Source organism: Eumetopias jubatus, unplaced genomic scaffold, assembly GCF_037043125.1.
Source record: "Eumetopias jubatus isolate StellerSeaLion01/CBP00866 unplaced genomic scaffold, mEumJub1_p1.0 scaffold_6, whole genome shotgun sequence".
Taxonomy (NCBI): Eukaryota; Metazoa; Chordata; class Mammalia; order Carnivora; family Otariidae; genus Eumetopias; species Eumetopias jubatus.
Window position 1 is genome coordinate 58410305 of NW_028274812.1, and position 18825 is coordinate 58429129.

At 35.0% G+C, this 18825-nt stretch overlaps 1 protein-coding gene across 3 annotated transcripts in view; it reads right to left on the reverse strand.

Annotated features, from left to right (window-relative positions):
- GRIK2 (glutamate ionotropic receptor kainate type subunit 2) overlaps window positions 1-18825 on the reverse strand; it is a 672482-nt gene that overhangs the window by 35762 nt on the left and 617895 nt on the right. The gene's annotated exons all lie outside the window — the stretch shown is intronic.

An 18825-nucleotide genomic window follows, 5' to 3' on the forward strand; every position in this document is an offset into this window, starting at 1 on the left:
TAAGCACATATTTAGGTCCTACATGTGCCAGGTCATAAATGAGATATTACCACTCCTTCCACTAAAAGGAAGGTGCACAATAATATTTAGAAAAATTCAAACACTATTTCAATGATGATAGAAGAAAAACCTTACATTTACTGGGGGTGGGGGGACCTAAATGTACAATGAGTGCTTTCTAAAAACAAGTATAGCATTAGGGCTAAGGAGGGTTCAAATGCAAACCTTTGCTCTCCAGTGAAACACTAAAGCATGTTAAAAGGCCAGCAGCTCAAAGTTTAAAAGATAGCAGCTAGAACATCTAGAATAAGATTGATAGGACTACAAATGTGAGAAGCTGTGGTGGCATTTCAATTATTTTAAAGTAAAATAAGCATATGTTGGAAATAGGAAAGAAAAATGAAAGGAATATTTAAGGTTATGATGAAATCCTTATTGGAATAGTTAAGACCAATAGTGAGATTTTGCATAGACTCATTTGACTCTCCAAATCAGTAACATATGAGGATAGGCAGAACAAATTCACTTCCTTTCAAAGGTAAAGAACTTATCTCCTAAGACTTTGCATTGAGAGAGACCTAAATACAAAATAAAATCAAAATTAAAGCTCACCTGCAGATTAAGGAGCTTTTATATTAAAAAAATTAAATTGGACAGTTTTTGATTTAGTAAATCTGTGGCTGATAATAGATAGATACACAATCCCATAAATAATAATTCTAAAAATGTATGGCTTCAAAACTGCACTCTCATCAGTTGGCAATTTAAAAGGTAACTCTTTAAAGGAGAGGGATAGTGTAATATCATAATATAAGCATACTCTTCAAGGCCAAAACCAAGCAGAGAGATAAGAAAGAGCATAAAAAGTTATTTTTACTTGTATTGGCCATAAATTGCCTAAATTCTCTCTTTTGTTTCAGTTATGAGAACATTAACAATTGATGTTTTATTGCTTTAGTTACATGATTTCCAATTTCTGATAACACATTCCATTCACTGATAAAAGATAATTTAAATAAAACTTGAACACTAGTATTTTTGTCTCAAAGCGGGGGGAACAGAATATTTACAATGGCACTAATCATTTAAATATGTCTATATATTTATAAAATGATACATAATTATGTCTTTCTCTTTTTATAACTTATTATATATTAGAATTTCACAATATTATATACTATAAAAAATTATATTAGAAGTAGTATTTTTTAATTTAAAGACTATGTATCACAAGAAATTTTAAAAAAGAGAATTACATTTTTAACAGTATGACATATCCCTAAATATGTTGCTGTGTAAACAGATCAAATTTTTTAACAACTGAAAACCAAGAAATTAAAAACTAATCCTAATCTATCCTTTGCAGATATATATAGTTTCATTTTAAAGTGATGTGAATGTAGAATTATTTTTCATTTGAGATATCTAATCTATGACCTTTAATTGATGAAATAAGGATTTTGCAAAATGTATTTTCATACAAAATTCTTTGACTGCTTTCCTGCACTGATATTTTATTTCTGTGAGTACTTCCTAGAATTACTATTGATATTCATTTTGACACTAATTATTTCCAATCTTCCATTGCTACACAAGTATCTCCTACTGATTTACTTCCAATTTTCAGAAATCTATTGTCTATGATTTTTGTACAGCTTCACTCATCTTTCCTACCTGCAGAAGATATAAATATTTCTATTATTCTTAAAACTGTAGAATAGGTTTAGATAGAAAAGTCACCCAAATTGTTTTGTTTCTCTTAATAAAAATAAAAAACCCGAATAAGAAATATTTCAATTTAGAAAAATTATCTGATGGTCACAGATATTCTATGTGGCTTTTTGCTTGATTTGTTGTCATTCTTCGACCTCAATTTCCAATTTAGCAGAGTCACTTCTTTGCACCTCCCATTTATGGCTATAAAGAGATATTTTTAAAAATCATCACTGCCTCTGTGGGCTCTGTGTGTGTGTTAGTGGGGAGATGCCATTCAATTCTTACCCATTTCTACAGAAAGTTGAAAAGGTGGACTAATCTTTAGCATCTTCGGGCAATCTTATTACTTCTATTATAGTTAGTAGTGAAGAGAATCTGGTGCATCAGGTTTAAAAACAAAAGGTCTGCACAACATGAATTTCACTGAAACCCTCAAATTTAAAGAAGCTAAGACAACTTACAAAGTATTTGAACAAAGTATCTGAACAAACTCATAGGCTGAATATGAAGCTTAGGATTCTTTTTTCTCAATAAACCTGACCATTCAGAAATAATTAGTTACTTATCACTTAAGTAATATATAGATTCTGAATAATGTGGGCTGAGTCAGAAGTAATGATCATTCATTGTGTATCTCTTATTAATGGAATCTATGCAAGTTGTTCTTATGCAAGCCCCTTAATATCTTTGAATTTCAATTTTCATAATAGTCAAATAACTTTGCCAACTTCTCAGTGTTTTTTGTGAGGATCAAATAAGATACTATGTGTAAGCACACTATACAATAGTGAGATATTTTTATAATTCCAATTATTTTTTAAAAAGAGGGCATACCACCAAATGCTTATATGTTAATTTTCTTAAAAAAAAAAAAAAGACCAAGCACTGTGGCAGAGATGGCAAGTTGAATACAATCTTTGAGTACATGTTCTCTCCCATGGTATGAAACCACAAGGTGAAAAAGAATGGGACAATGTACAACAGAAACAAAATTTTGGAAGCTGGAAAGAAGATAGGTGAATTGTAACTTCCTTAGAGTTAAGTAACCTTTAGAACCCTTTCCTGCCCACAAAACTTTCAGAGATTGGCATCTTTATATCCCTCTCAAAGCCAGAATGATCAAAGATCTAACAAAAGTAAAAATTATTGAAAGAATGTCTTTGAAAAAGTTAGATCCTTGATCCCCTTTCTTTCTCTGAGCAGCATAATAACTGCTCCGTCCCACCCAGAGGACTAGAGGATTTTATTCTCTAAAGATGAAACAAGAGCACACTGGGCACAGGAGAGCCAGGGGAGGCCATATTGAAACCAGAAGAAATAAGGCAGAGTCTACAACCCAGCCCTGTTTCTGTCCGGCTCCTTAGAATTCCTCCAGTAGAGACAATGGAAGTTTTTTTCAAGCAAAACTGAACTTCACCAGAGAGATAATGATGAGCAGTTAACACAGATAAAGTTCAACATGTGTGAGACATTATTCTAAATTATTTATAAATATTAAATCATTTTAATTTTACAAGATTTCTATTAGGTGATACATATCTTTCCAGCCATCTGACGAATGAGGAAACCAAAACACAGAGAGGTTAATAATTTGCCCAAATTCATGTGGCTACTTAGGGCAAAACCAAGAATCAAACATGAGCAGATTAGCTACTGAATTCATATTCTTAATCATCACACTACATTGATTCTATGTAAAGACACATATCATGGATTCCCAACAAAATGACCCAACATATCATGCTATGGCAAAGCTCACAGTTTTTCAGCTTTGGGCAAGCACCCAGGGTTTCCAGTGAGCCTTTTAGAGTCTGCTATATATCATCAAACACCAAAGATAACCAGATATTTGAAGGAAGCCTCTAACATGAAATATAAAGAAAAAAACAAAATGGCATAAATGTTTTCAGAGAGGTAAAAGATACTGCATAAATGAAAATGAATAAATAAATAATAAATAAATAAATAGACTCTGTTGAAAGAAAACACATTCAGGGAACAAATATATATTAAAAATCTTGCATCAAAAATGAAAGCCTCGGGCGCCTGGGTGGCTCAGTCGTTAAGTGTCTGCCTTCAGGTCAGGTCATGACCCCTGCATCCTGGGATCGAGCCCCACACAGGGCTCCCTGCTCTGCGGGAAGCCTGCTTCTCCCTCTCCCACTCCTCCCTGCTTGTGTTCCCTCTCTCGCTGTGTCTCTTTCTGTCAAATAAATAAATAAAATCTTAAAAAAAAATGAAAGCCTCAAGTGAAATTTTAGAAAACAAAGTAAGGAAATCTCCAGAAAAGTAGGAAAAAAAGTTAAAAAGACAGAAAAAAAGGAAAGAATGCCCTGAAGAAGGATCATGAACTGACATCTAAAGCCTGAGTCCATGTCAACTACATAATGAGAGGTGAAGAACTTTCTAGACAGGGGGAAAAGCAGTTAAGAGATGCCATCTTGGACATGAATTTGATGGTTTGGCATACTGAAGGAAGTATGCTTTGGCTGGGGCACATAGAGTCAAGGAACATGGTACTAGAAGATGACAGAGAAATAGATAAAGGGTGACCAAGATGGCCTGTTTCCCTCAGCTTTCTCAACTTTAGATGAGCTTCTTCCTGTGTCCAGACCCCTGACTTCACTTTTACCCTGGCCTTTCCAGAAACCAGATGGTCTAATCACTGAGGTCCCTTCTCTCCTTTTTCTTAAATTATTCACTTTAGAAAATATGTAATTGTAAATTCTTCTTTTGCATCTTTCAGATGCAAATCTTTAAAAGCCTCTCCATCAGCTTTACAGTTTAAGACCCAGGAGCCATCCTTGAAATATAATCATCAAAGAAGAGAAGCACCTCTAATATCCAGTCTCTCTGGGAAGAAAAGAGTTTAATTTATGTGGGCACTTTAAGTTATAAAACTACCTCCTGTCATGAAGGCACTAAAAGTTTATTTTTCCTTTGGGTAAGACCAATTAACAAATACAGATGGCTATGATGCCCCCAGCACAGCTCTTAGGAACACACAGCAGCAATCTAGGTGGGAAACAGTACTTGCACTATGTAAGTGGTGTTGGAGATAAGGAGAAAACTAAGACTTCAAGGTGTGTGTGTGTGTGTGCGTGTTATGGCTAAGGCTTGGTCATTATTAAACTATAGGAAGTAAGAAGAGGGTTAGATTGAAAGACTTACTGGTTTCTGGTTTAAACTGAGAAAGAAAAAAATAATATCAAAACAAGGTTGGGGAAAAGGTTATACCTAGTAGGTTGGAGGTACCTAAAAAACATCTAAATAGGTCTGTCATGTGAAGTTAGATATCTAAGTCTGGAGTACAGGGGAAAGGTAAAAGCTAAAAATATAGATTCTGGAGTTCTCTTGGATATACAAGACAAAGTAGTGGATAGATGAGGAAAGAAGATCCCAGAAGAATCCTAGGATCAAACTTAGTGCAATTTTGAATTTCAGTGGTTGGCAGAGAAAACAGCTTGCAAATGAGACACACAGAAAAGTGAACAAAGATTAAGGAAGAAAATATGGAAATTGTGGTGCTGCAGAAATCAAGGCAAGAAAATGTTTAGTGAATGAATGCTCACTTGTAGTGATTGGCCAAAAAAAAAAAAAATGTATACAATGAGAACTGAATAATATTCTTTGGACTTGGTGAGAGAAAGCTCCTTATTAGCAAAAGCTAATTTAGTGGAGTGAAGTATTTAGAAGTCACATAGAAGTGGATTAAGGAAGGATTTGGAGAAAGTTAAATGGAGCCAGTAAGTGTCAAAAAAGAAAAAAATGTAGGACTCTGAAGAAGAGGAGATCCATGGCAGTAGGTAGAAGAATATTTTGGTTTAAGTAAGATTTTCAAAGATTAAAGATATTGAAGCATGTTTAAATGCCAGTGGGGAAGTTCCAGGAGAAAAGAGGTTTAAAAAGCCAGAAAAAGAAAGACAATTAATAATGCAAAGTTTCTAATAAGGTGAATCTCAAGTAGAATAACAGAGGATTTAAAACACTGCAATTAGCTTGATCTTTGATTTCAAAATATTTATATTAAACACATGTGGAATTATATTGATATGCTACGATGTATTGTGTAAAGAGAAAACAAGAAGCCTCGGCTGGATTTATTTTTAATAAGATAGAAAAGTGTTGAACATTTTCAAAGTAAAGTAGACTATAGGATCTTTGAGGTTAAAATCAATAGGTGGAAGCTGTACAAATTAAAGATTAGGAATAAAAATGCATTTAAAGTTAGTAAGCAAGTAATTAAAACTGAAATCAACAAAACAAGTATTTGCATACTGAGTGTGAACGTTGTATGTAAACTTAAGAAAGGACATATCAAGTTGCAATGTAAACTAAAGATTGGAGGTGAAAGTTGATGGGACATGTTGAAAGAACCACATACACTATGTTTTGCTTAATCTGCTGTGTTTAAGATTGGTTTCATTCAATGAAATAGCTACCGACCATCATCAAGGGACAAGATAAAATCATGGATGGGAACTAAGCTACTGAACTAAAATGTACAGTCATTGAAGGTTTTCTAGCTTTAGTGTTACAGAGAGGTAAAGACCTACATAGAACACCAGGAAAGACTCAGGAATTGGGACATAGCTTGGCCCTGTGCATCACTGCTGCCAATCTGATTAGGAAAGACTTTCCAGAAGAATGTATTATTTAAGAGAAATATGAAAAATGAAAGTCAGGTCATGAGATAAGCATGAAATAACATAATTCTCTGTAAGAAAAGCATTGAAATAATGACAAATTAGAGCATCATGGAGAAGCTGTTCAGGTAGAGGTTAGTCAAATAAAATAAATATTGAATTAGTGAAAAAAGAAATCTTGTTTTACTCCTTTACTATACAGATGAGAGAACTAAGGTTACGTCGTAAGAAAAAAAAATTTGGCAGTGAAGATAGATTTATAAAGAGAAAAGTGATGATAGGATTTATAAGGTCATGATTTTATAGAAGAATTTTAATTTCATAATAAGATACTTATTTAGCAAAAATGAGAAACATTCTTAAGCATTATCCATACAGTTATGTTGTATGTAATCATTTAGATAAATAAAGTTAAACAAATAAATTAAATCATGACTCATATTTCTTGAAATGCATATTAAAGTCAAAGCACTACAGAGGAAAAGCATATTTAAAAAATTTTCTAAATAAAATCTTATTTTCTCAAGCAACTTACCCTGTCATTCTGAACACCAGAATCAATTTCTTTTTGGTTGTTGTTTTTGTGCCTCACATTAAAGACACTTTTTCTTCTATGTTAAATCGGATGGATTTAGGATGTCAATGTTTAGCAGTGTTTATTTTATCAAACTGCTGAGGTTTGTAAGCTGACTTGGTTTTTGCTACATCAGCACAAAACAAAACAAAACAAAAAACCTAGTTCCTAAGGCACTGTCTTTTTATAATAGTTTTATGGGCCATGAAACATCAACAAAGGATAAAAGAAAAGATTCTTGTCAAGAATAAACCTAAAAAGAACCAGAAATACAACACTTCCTAAAAATTCACAGATGCCGAATGATTTGTGCTCTAAAAAGAGCATTCAGTGTAAGTACTTAAAATATTTTAAACATAGCCAATGATTTAAAATTTAAGGATATATTATTTCATGATTTAAAATTTAAGGACATACTAGTTTTAGTTTCTGGCAGAACTCTAAATTTGCAACCTGAAATTATTTGGCTCTTTACAGATCTCAAATAACTAATGGTTTCAGGCAATGCTTTTCCTGATCATTTTAGAGAGAGATTTTTAGAACTGGTGAGATATTACTGTAAGGATAGTGCTTTGAAATTTTGTTTCTGTGTCTTGAAAATGTTATGAAAGCTAATAAAGTAAGGATTACTCTTGTACCATTTGTATAGATCTTTTCTTATTGGGAAAAATATATTTTACAAATACAAAGCCATCTTCTGTTTTAAAAAAAAATCTTTAGCTTAAATTCTTTAGCACACAAATGAAATCTTTCTTTTTACAAATGAATTCTTCATCTTCGTTTTGCTTGCTCTCAAATACAAATTAAAATTTAGAAACCATATTGTGATCATTAACCTTGTAAACATAAAAATGGTAAGAAAATAACATTATCAATATTTGTGTGACCTCCAGAAGCAAGAATTTAAATTTACTTTTTAAGTATGTTCTAGAGGAAAGTTTATTTTCATGAATGAAATGCAAAATCTTTAACATTAATTTGTTTGAACTGTCATAGCCACAAAGTATCAAGAACACAGACAATCCAGTACTATTTTTTATATAGTCTATTTCCCATTATATTAGAAATATTGACTACAACTCAGATTCTTTAAAAATGTTAATCAAGTGGTACGACAACCAAAACATCTTGAAATAACTTAAAAAAGACTTCCTGTTAATACACTTATTTTGATTAAAAAAAATTCAGGAAAAGATGTTTTGCCTTCTAAACCATAATGTCTGGCAGAATTTGTTGGACTTTAGTGTATGGATGAATATGGTGAAATTACTACAAGACGAGACAGGAATTTCTGATCCTTCTTCATAATTACCAAAGTAAATTTGGTGCTATTGGACACTTACTCAAATTAATCCCTCTCAATAAATTCCACATGACCAATTCTGTTTCTAATATTAACTTAAATATTTGGATATAAATGTTATAATAATATTTCCTATTTTGTTATGAAAAAGTCACATGTAATAGTCCCTAATGCATGGTTTATGGTTTGAAAATGGCCCCGACCAAGGTCTCCCTTGGTAAAGGAGAATTTGGCTGAGATTTGTATTTTAATGTTTTATTACAGTAAATAAATTACCAACAATACTGGAACATATGTGCTAGGTAAGAACAGCTGAGCTCTATCTGGACTCATCTGACCTTGGTCACTAGGAAATTAGAGTTAATTCAGGAAAACAGGACTGAAGCCATATGTGGTTCATATTAAAGGTGAATCTGAGGCTAGTGCAGTGATCTGAAAGCATTTGGTTGTTAGCAAACCTGTCAGTCCTTGGAATAATTCTGGCAGTTTTATCTCAAGGCATCTGCAATCTCTTAAAACAGGATATTTGAAGAGAAGGACAATGAAACAGAATGCTTTTCTCCGTGTTACTGAGAGCTAATGGAGGAATAAGAGACACCTTTATGACTGAGCATAATATGATGGTCAGCAAGTTTAAAATGATCTGGTACAGGTAAAGGCAGTTATTGTTTTTAGGTGGTTGAACCAGTATTTGATAACTCATTCTGCTCTATTCAGAATCTCTGATATAATGAGTTTTCTGGTTATTGCATTTTATTCTTTAAATGAGATATCTTGAGGTTTGGTCAAATGTTTTCTTATAAATAATAGTAATCAATAGTATGTTTTACTGTCATTTGGCTAGACTTAAATAAAATTAGGAAACTTGACTTCACCAAGTCAATAAAGGACCTTGAATAAGTCACAATTTTTTGGCTATGTCTAATAAAAAGCTTCCCTACCAATTTCACAGAAATATTATGATGAATAAATGAAAAAAAAAATATGAAGTCACTTTGACAAGCTATCAAGCTCCCTAAGATATCAGGATATCACAATTTTATTCTTGTCTCAAGTTTCATGTAATCAAATCAATGGAGAAACATAGTAAGTCTATACTATGACTGCAGCATTTGCCCACCATGTTATTTTATTTATGCTTTTACCTTTAAAATAATTTATAATTTTTAGAAATATTGAGGCATTTGCTTACTCATTTACTCAGTTGTTCTTTCATTCTGATATTTATTGAGCACCAGCTGGGTGTAAAGGATCATGCTGAGGCATTGTGTCTGCAGAGATTAGCCAAAAACAAAGCATGGCCCTTGTCCTAGTAAAGCTTAAAGTCTCATAATACATGACAAGTAAACTAAGAATTATGAAATGGTGTGATCAATGCCATGACAAATGACAGATGAGGTGTAACCTAAATTGATGAAGGAAGACAGGACAGAAAGTCAGAGGAAGTAATTTTCTTTCCTTTAAGATTCAGATCATAGTTTTTCTGGGTCCTTACTCTTTTCTAACTGAAACACTGAGCTTTGAATAGGTGTGGGAAACACATACACACAAACACATACACCACAAAAAAGTCCCTCGACATTTGAAACTCTTTTTTAAAAAGACTTATTTATTTATTTATTTATTTGACAGGAGAGAGAGAGAGAGAGAAAATGAGCAGGGGTGGGCAGAGGCAGAGGGAGAGAATCTTCAAGCAGATTCCCAGGTAAGCATGCAGCCCAACACTGGGCTAAATCCCATGACCCTGAGATCATGACCTGAGCTGAAACCAAGAGCTGGTGCCCAACTGACTGAGCCACCCAGGTGCCCCAACACCTGAAATTCTTAAAAGAGTCATCATTCTCACTTTTAGTCAGCACCTTTCCTAGGGTTTCTTAATTTTATTGGGAGATGAGGCAAACCTCACCAAAATACCTTAAAGATATGTATAATATCTGTATTGTTATAACCTTTATACATTAAAATATACCCTAAATGAATGTTTTATTTCTAAACAGTGAATAAATGGCCTCAGTTGGGTCCCAGGGACTTAAGGGAGAGGAGATGAACAGCCTTATTAACATCTGCATTCACTGACTGGACAAGCCTATTTGATTTAATATTCATGAATTTAATATGTATAAAGTAATTGTATTAATGACTATATGAATCCTTAATCTGAGGTACATTTTAATTACAAGGAGCACACTCTAACCTAGAGGCTTGAATTTGCCATTTTCTCCAACTGGAACCCACTTCCCTTGCATATTTGGGTGCCTCACTCCTTCATTTCCTTCTGATCTTTGCTCAAATATCACCTTTTCAAGGGAACTTCCACCATTTGTCTTATTTATAATTCCCACTGCTCACTTACCACAGATATGCCTCCTGCTTTATTTTTATCCACAGCACTCAATAACTATGTAGTATATTATTTATTTCCTATTTTTACTTATGCATCTGTTCAATTTCTATCTCCATCCACTAGGAGATAAATTCCATGAAGATGGAGATCTTTGTCTTGTTTTGCTCATCCTGACACCCCTAGACCTAGAACAGTGCCTTGCATATACAACTGGGTATTTTTTGAATAAATGAACCAAAAATGTATAGATGAATGAATAAATACATACAATGGAATTATTTCTATTGGGCTAAAATTTAAAAGACAAGAATATTAGTCTCAGCTCTGGTGTTACCAAGCTAAGTGATACTTGGTGAGTAATTCCAACTCTTTAGAACTCAATTTGCTCAAATGCAAAATAAATGGGTTAAACCACATAAATGCTAAGATTTCTTCCATCAAAGAAGGTCTACATAACTATGCGTATTTAGAAGAATAACTAGGTAGATTTACTTCTCTCACATTCTATTCATGCCTTAATTTAATAAAGAAAAGAATACCGCTGGCTTAGTTTTAAAGCAAAGCATAAATAAAGCCCCATCATTGCACTGCATACAGAAATTTAAGTTTCATTTCAATGTTAAAATGTAGTTTTAATGGATTAACAAAAAAATTCTAGAATATATTTCACATTCCACATATCTCAAGGGTGGGAAGTAGGATTACTGTCTTCTTTGTTCTTTTCCCAGTTCTTAATCCTTTTGAACTAACCCCTTTTGAAAACAAACCGAGGTACAAAACCCTACTCTTTCAAGACCCATGTCCTATAATCTTACTACCTAATCTCTCTTACTACAGTCTTCTATTCATTTCTGGGTATTGCCATCATTCTTAGAATATTGTAGGACCCAGATGTTTGTTACTATCAGTGATGTACTAGCAAATGTTTAACAATTGGTTTCCTACAAAAGGGGAAAAGGCCCAGATTTGTAGTGTTTCCTGGCTTTTATAGTTTAAATATTCCTACTATTGCCATTTTAAGCTATGGATATGATATCAACCAAACTATAAAATCCTTGAAAAGTTCATTCCTGCAAGTCAGTACAAGCCAGCTCCAGTACACCCCTGCTCATCCTTCACTGAAAGTTCTGAGTGACTTCACAGTTATTTGACAATCATTTCCAATGACTTACTTAGTAGAGCCTTAGCCACCCACATCCATGGTCATATAGTTTATCAACACCTAAATTTTCTTTACTTTTAAAATCAATTACTCAAATATCCTACTCCATGATTATAAGCTCTTCTTTTCCTAGAGTGCTTATTCAATTTCTTTACTCTTTGCATTTTCCAAGCTCATTGGTGCTTCATGCCCATTAATGGCCTACATTCCAATTCATTGGAATTGGTAGTAGTACTTTCTACTTCTTTATATTCCACTGTGTTCAAGCGAGCGCTCATGATCTGTAATTCCAAAATTAATGTTGCTAATATCCTAAACACAACAACCTCCCTCTTTTCTTTGGACCACCAAACCTAACCTCAATCTTGAATAAACCCAACTACTTCTAAATTTGTATCAAAGCAGCACAGCATTGCTGGAAAAAGTCATACTACAAAGTGTGAAGCTAAAGTAGGTGCTCAATACTGTCCAAAATTTAAATTTCTCAACTAATTCTCTACAATGCCGATTTCAACTTTCTTTCCTGAAACTCAAAACCTTTTGTGGACTCATTCACTGTTGGTGGTTGACCTTGCCTTTGCTTCATAGCGAAAAGTGAAATCACACATGGGAACAGACTCAAGGACCAATCCCCCTTATAGCAAAAATCTTATATCTTAAATTGCAATCTCTCCTGTTTCTGCTCTGTTCCCCTTTCTCCCAGAGTGAATACTTCATTTTATGGTTTAGATTCTACCATGTCCTTTTATCTTTTTCAGGAATCTTACATAATTATTTTACTCATATCACTCCCCTTTAACTGATAACGTTTAAGTATGTTTGAGTCTTCTAGATCTTAGCTTCCCTTTGAATAATTGACCTTCTTTCACTGGACAGTTACCACACTTTCTCTTTTCTCTTCTTTACAATAGAGTTGTCTTCATTATCCCATTTCCTGATTTCCAACCTGGTCCTCTACCCACTCCAATCTGTCTTCCAGTCACATCTTTTTAATAAATCTGATGAAATATACTATTGACCTCCATATTTTTAAATTTAGATTAATTTTGTTTGTTTTCAGGTTACCTGTCACCCTCTGACATGCAATGCTCTTAACCATTCCTGACATCGTCTTCCAACAGCTCTGTTCACATCCACTGCTGAGCCTTTCAGCCTGTTCTCTACACTGAGCCAGAATGTAGAGAATCTCAAACTTGGTCATGTCAACCCACACACCCACACTTTATTAATCCACTGATAATGCTCTCTGTTACTCCCAACCTAAAAAGATAATAATAAATGGAGCTTCTGGTGAATTCTTCTCAATAGGGACAATTCAATTGGCATGTTTCCCATCCCTTTCTAGACTAGCTCTGTGTTCTCATAACACATTGAAGGCAACCGTTGTAGATTTAATTATACATTCTATTTAATGATTATTTGGTTAATTTCTGTATTCTTCATGACTCTTACTGAGTTATGGTGTCTAGGTATATCTTTACACCTATTACAAGTACTGACAGAAAGACATCCATAAATATTTGAAAGAATGAATGGAATGCACTAATGAAATGATAGGCAATTAGCTAGAAAACTCATTAAAAATGCATCCTAAGGAAAAATTCAATAATACAATTTTATTAATTTTAAAATTTAATTTTATAAATTCTAAAAGTTATTAACTATACATAAATGTATTATAGAATAGCTGAAGAAAATATGCAGATCAATGGTGAGAATTTATTAAATCTCATTTTCATGCAGGTAAATTTAAATAATAGGCTAATTACCATTAGAATCCATTAAAGGAAGACGGATCAATATTGCTACTGATAACATATACACCATATATTCTTAGCTGCTTTCCTTAAAACTTAATTGTGAATTCATACACAAAATGCTATGCTAAGCATTTTAAGCACATGATGTTATTTAAATTCTCATATACCTGTGACATAGGATTTGTGATATCCATCACAAAAATGAGCAAAGTCAGATGAGGGTAATTAAACACCTGGTCCAAGGTTTAAGGTAGATTCTTAACTTATATGCTAAAGTAAGGTGCTGTGAGTTACAACAGTAGGCACAATTTTGCTGAAATTACTTTTCTGTAATTAGTCTTTGGTATTATTTAAGGCAGTGATTTAGAGATAGGCCAAAATATACTTTCCAAAATAACTACTATAAGATGAAGTAAAATAGATACAAGAAAATAGATTCAACAGTATGATTAGAAAGAAACACCCTAAATACATATGCTGAAGAATAAAAGATGTAATAAAATGCAAAGAAATACCAAAGGAAAAAATCCAATAGAAATACCAAAACCAAAAACAAAACCCAGAATTATGTGCATAGTACAACTGAGTTGATAACTTTTAAAAGCCATTCTCTGAAGTTAATTCCAAAAATGATAATTCCTAGTATGTGTTAAGTGATTCCTAAGTAAAGCTAAATTTAATCTTTAGAGCATGGTAAGAATAGTTTGGGTGTTTGAGTGGGTGTGTGAGTGTGTGCGTGATATGTTGACAACCTGTTCAACTCCCTTTATATGCCCTGTGCAGGATTAAATCCACTGGAGAGTGCATGAAGACTATTTTAAGAAGCTAGAGCCTAAAACTGATCCAATCCCAGGCCAACTTATAAGAAACATGAGAAAATATCTACCTTTTGCCAGCATGGGTTTTCTCCCAGGCAGCAATGCCAATGAGAACAGATGAGGCAAATTGGATATACAATTATATGGTTTATCACTTTGCACTGGTATCCACCAAAGACAGTAAGAGAAACAATTTGTATGCATTCTACTCTTAACAATTTTGTATTTAAAATTACTTTCCTCATGACTTCATCTTTTCTTTTAACACAAACTAGACTACTAGAATCTTCTTTCTCCCATCTGCACCATACAGTGAAGATACCTAGGTCATATGTGGCTATGCCCCTAATTAGCATTCACTTCCTCTCATCCAATAATCATTACAATTTGGTAAACAGACCTTTGTGTTGTCTTTTAGGTACTGCCTCAGTCATATTGGCAATTAATTTTGCTTCTTCTACCCAGGTATTCAATTTGGTATATGCTTAATTAAAAAAAAAATAACTTTCCATCTCTGAGTTAGAATCCCATACCTCAATGACTATAGGTATGATTCCATTTTGTTCCTATTTGCAAAAACTTAAGCTTTCTTTTTGGTCAGTAGGTTCCATAATAGGGATTTCTATGCCAGACCTCTCTTTTTCCACACCACAGTCACTAAAGAAGAGTAAACCAAACCAAATTTTTTATACCAGTACCTATGTTGTTTTCCAAATAGGTCCAAACTTGAACTTATTTGATCACAGATAACCTTCTATGTAATGCATTGAACTTTCAACTTCTCTTCCAGATGGAGTGTCTGCATATTTAGAATGAATTATAAAAGTACAAGATACAGACTTGGGAAAAGATGGTGGAGGAGTAGGGGACCCTATTCCAACCGGTCCCCTGAATTGATCTGGATATCCACCAGACCACTCTGAACACCCACCAACTCAGCCTGAAATGTAAGAAGATATATCTGGATCTCTACAAACAGAATATCGCAGGTGGTTGGTTTTGAGGTATGAAACAGGGAGCTGTGATTCCGCAGACAGATATCAGAAGATAAAGGGAAGAGGGAGGGAGGCTTCAGGATCCTGCACCACCAGTTCATGAAAGCCTCCTGTGCTAGGGACGGGACACAGACTCTCAGACCAGTAGCGGTGGGGAAAGGACTTTAGGGCAGCCCCCCAGACTGAAACATGGAGTGGCAGGGCCGTGCATGCTAACTGGGGGCAGCTGGGAGTTTTAGAAGCTCAAAGGGCAGAGATGTGCCCCGACCTGGAGGCGAGGACTGGGAGTACTGCTGAGGGGCACACAACCCAGGATGCTGCAGTTTTTCACAGCATAGACAGAAATGGAGACAGTGTGGCCTGGAGAGTTCACTGAAGAACAGAATGCGATCTCTGTTCTGAGGCAGAGGGTTGGAAAGGGTCTCTTCTGCTCTGACTCTTGGAAGAGATGCAGAAAGCCACCAGGGAAAGCACCAGAGAACAAAAGCCCTCAAAAACTGGTTTTCACTGAGCCCATTCTGCACCCCCCCAAAGGGGGCAGGATAACTGCCCAAACAGGGTGGCCTGAGTAACAGTACAGCAGGCCTCTCCCGCAAAAGACAGGCTGGAGAACAAGAGGCCGACAACCGTAAGATCCGAATTAGTGATCTAGAAGACCAATTGATAGAAAAGAAGGGAAAAGGGGAGGCTTGGGAGAAACAGCTCAAAATCCATGAAAACAGAATTAGAGAAATAAGTGATGCCATGAAATGTTCCAATGTCAGAATTATTGGGATCCCTGAGGGGGTGGAGAGAGAGAGGACTAGAAGATATATTTGAGCAAATTGTAGCTGAAAACTTGCCTAATCTGGGGAATGAAACAATCATTCGTGTCCTAGAGGTAGAGAGGACCCCTCCCAAGATCAAGGAAAACAGACCAATGCTCTGACTTGTAAAACCCACAAATCTTAGAAACAAGGAAACCATCTTAAGGGCAGTTAGTGGGGAGAGATTCCTTAAGTACAGAGGGAGGAACATCAGAATAATGTCAGACTTATCTGCAGAGACCCGGCAAGCTAGAAAGGGCTTGCAAGACATATTCAGGGTACTAAATGGGAAGAACATGCAGCCAAGAATACTTTATCTGGCAAGGCTGTCCTTTAGAATGCATGGAGAGATGCGGAGCTTCCAAGAAACTGAAAGAATATGTGACCACTAAGCGGGCCCTGCAAGAAATATTAAGGGGGGATTCTATAAAAGGAGAAAGACCCCAAGAGTGATATACAACAGAAATTTACAGAGACAATCTACAGAAACAAGGACTTCACAGGCAACATGATGACAATTAATTCATATCTTTCAATAATCAATTTCAATGTAAATGGTCTAAATGCTCCCATAAAACGGCACAGGGTTGCAGATTGGATAAAAAGACAGGACCCATCCATATGCTGTCTACAAGAGACTCATTTTGAACCTAAAGATACATCCAGACTGAAAGTGAAGGGATGGAGATCCATCTTCCATGCCAATGGACCTCAAAAGAAAGCCGGGGTAGCAATTCTTATATCAGACAAATTAGATTTTAAGTTAGACTGTAGTTAGAAACACAGAAGGACACTATATCATTCTTAAAGGGTCTATCCAACAAGAAGATCTAACAGTTGTAAATATCTGTGCCCCAAACATGGGAAAAACAACTACATAAACAAACTGTCAACCAAAATAGAGTTATATTGAAAATAATACGTTAATTATAGGAGACCTCAATACTACCCTCTCAGCAAAAGACAGATCATCTAAGCAGAAAATCAACAAAGAAACAAGAGCTTTGAATGACACACTGGACCAGCTGGACCTTAAAGATATATACAGAACATTCCACCCTAAAACAACAGAATACTCATTCTTCTCGAGCGCACATGGAACCTTCTCCAGAATAGACCACATACTGGATCACAAATCAGGTCTCAACCGATACCAAAAGATTGAGATTATTCTCTGCATAATCTCAGACCATAATCCTTTAAAGCTGGAACTCAATCACAAGAAAAATTTTGGAAGAAATTCAAACACTTGGAAGCTAAAGACGACTCTGCTCAAGAATGTTTGGGTCAACCAGGAAATCAAAGAAGAAGGTAAACAATTCATGGAAACCAATGAGAATGAAAACACATCGGTCCAAAACATATGGGGGATACTGGGGCGCCTGGGTGGCTCAGTCATTAAGCGTCTGCCTTCGTCTCAGGTCATAATCCCAGGGTCCCAGGATCGAGCCCCACATGGGGCTCCCTGCTCACCAGGAAGCCTGTTTCTCCCTCTCCCACTCCCCTTGCTTCTGTTCCCTCTCTCGTTGTGTCTCTCTCTGTCAAATAAATAAATAAAATCTTAAAAAAAAACAAAACTATGGGATACTGCAAAAGTGGTCCTAAGGGGGAAACACATAGCCATCCAAGCCTCACTCAAAAAAATAGAAAAATCCTGAATTCACCAACTTATTTTCCACCTTAAAGAACTGGAGAAAAAGCAACAAACGATGCCTAAGCCATGCTTTAGAAGAGAAATAATTAAGATTAGAGCAGAGATCAATGAATTAGAAACCAGAAACACAGTAGATCAGATCAACAAAACTAGAAGCTGGTTCTTTGAAAGAATTAGTAAGATCGATAAACCACTGGCCAGACTTATCCAAAAGAAAAGAGAAAGGACCCAAATTAATAAAATTATGAATGAAAGGGGAGGGATAACATCTAACACCAAGGAAATAGAAACAGTTATAAGTGAAATAAGTCAAACAGAGAAAGTCAATTATCATATGATTTCAATTATTTGTGGAACATAAAGAACAGCATGGAGGACATTAGGAGAAAGAAGGGAAAAATGAACGGGGGTAAATCAGAGGGAGAGATGATCCATGAGAGACTATGGACTCTGAGAAACAAACTGAGGGTGTTAGAGGGAGGGGGGTGAGGGCATAGGTTATCCTGGTGATGGGTATTAAAGGAGGACACATACTGCATGGAGCACTGGATGTTATATGAAAACAATGAAGCGTGGATCAATACATCAAAAACGAATGATGTATGGTGACTAACATAACATAATAAAATAAAATTTAAAAAAATAAATTATTGTTAACAACTATAGGCCAATAAATTACAACCTGGAAGAAATGAATGTCTTCTTGGAAACCTATAAATTGCCAAGACTGAAACAGGAAGAAATTGACAACCTGAATAGGCCAATAACCAGTAACGAGATTGAAACAGTGATCAAAAACCCCCCAAAAAACAAGAGTCCAGGGCCTGATGGATTCCCTGAGGAATTCTACCAAACATTCAAAAAAGAAATAATACCTATTCTCCTGAAGCTGTTTCAAAAAATAAAAACAGAAGGAAAGCTTCCAGACACATTCTATGAGGCCAGCATTATCTTATTCCCCAAACCAGGCAAAGACCCCAACAAAAAGGAGAATTTCAGACCAATATCCCTGATAAATATGGATTCCAAAATCCTCAACAAAATCCT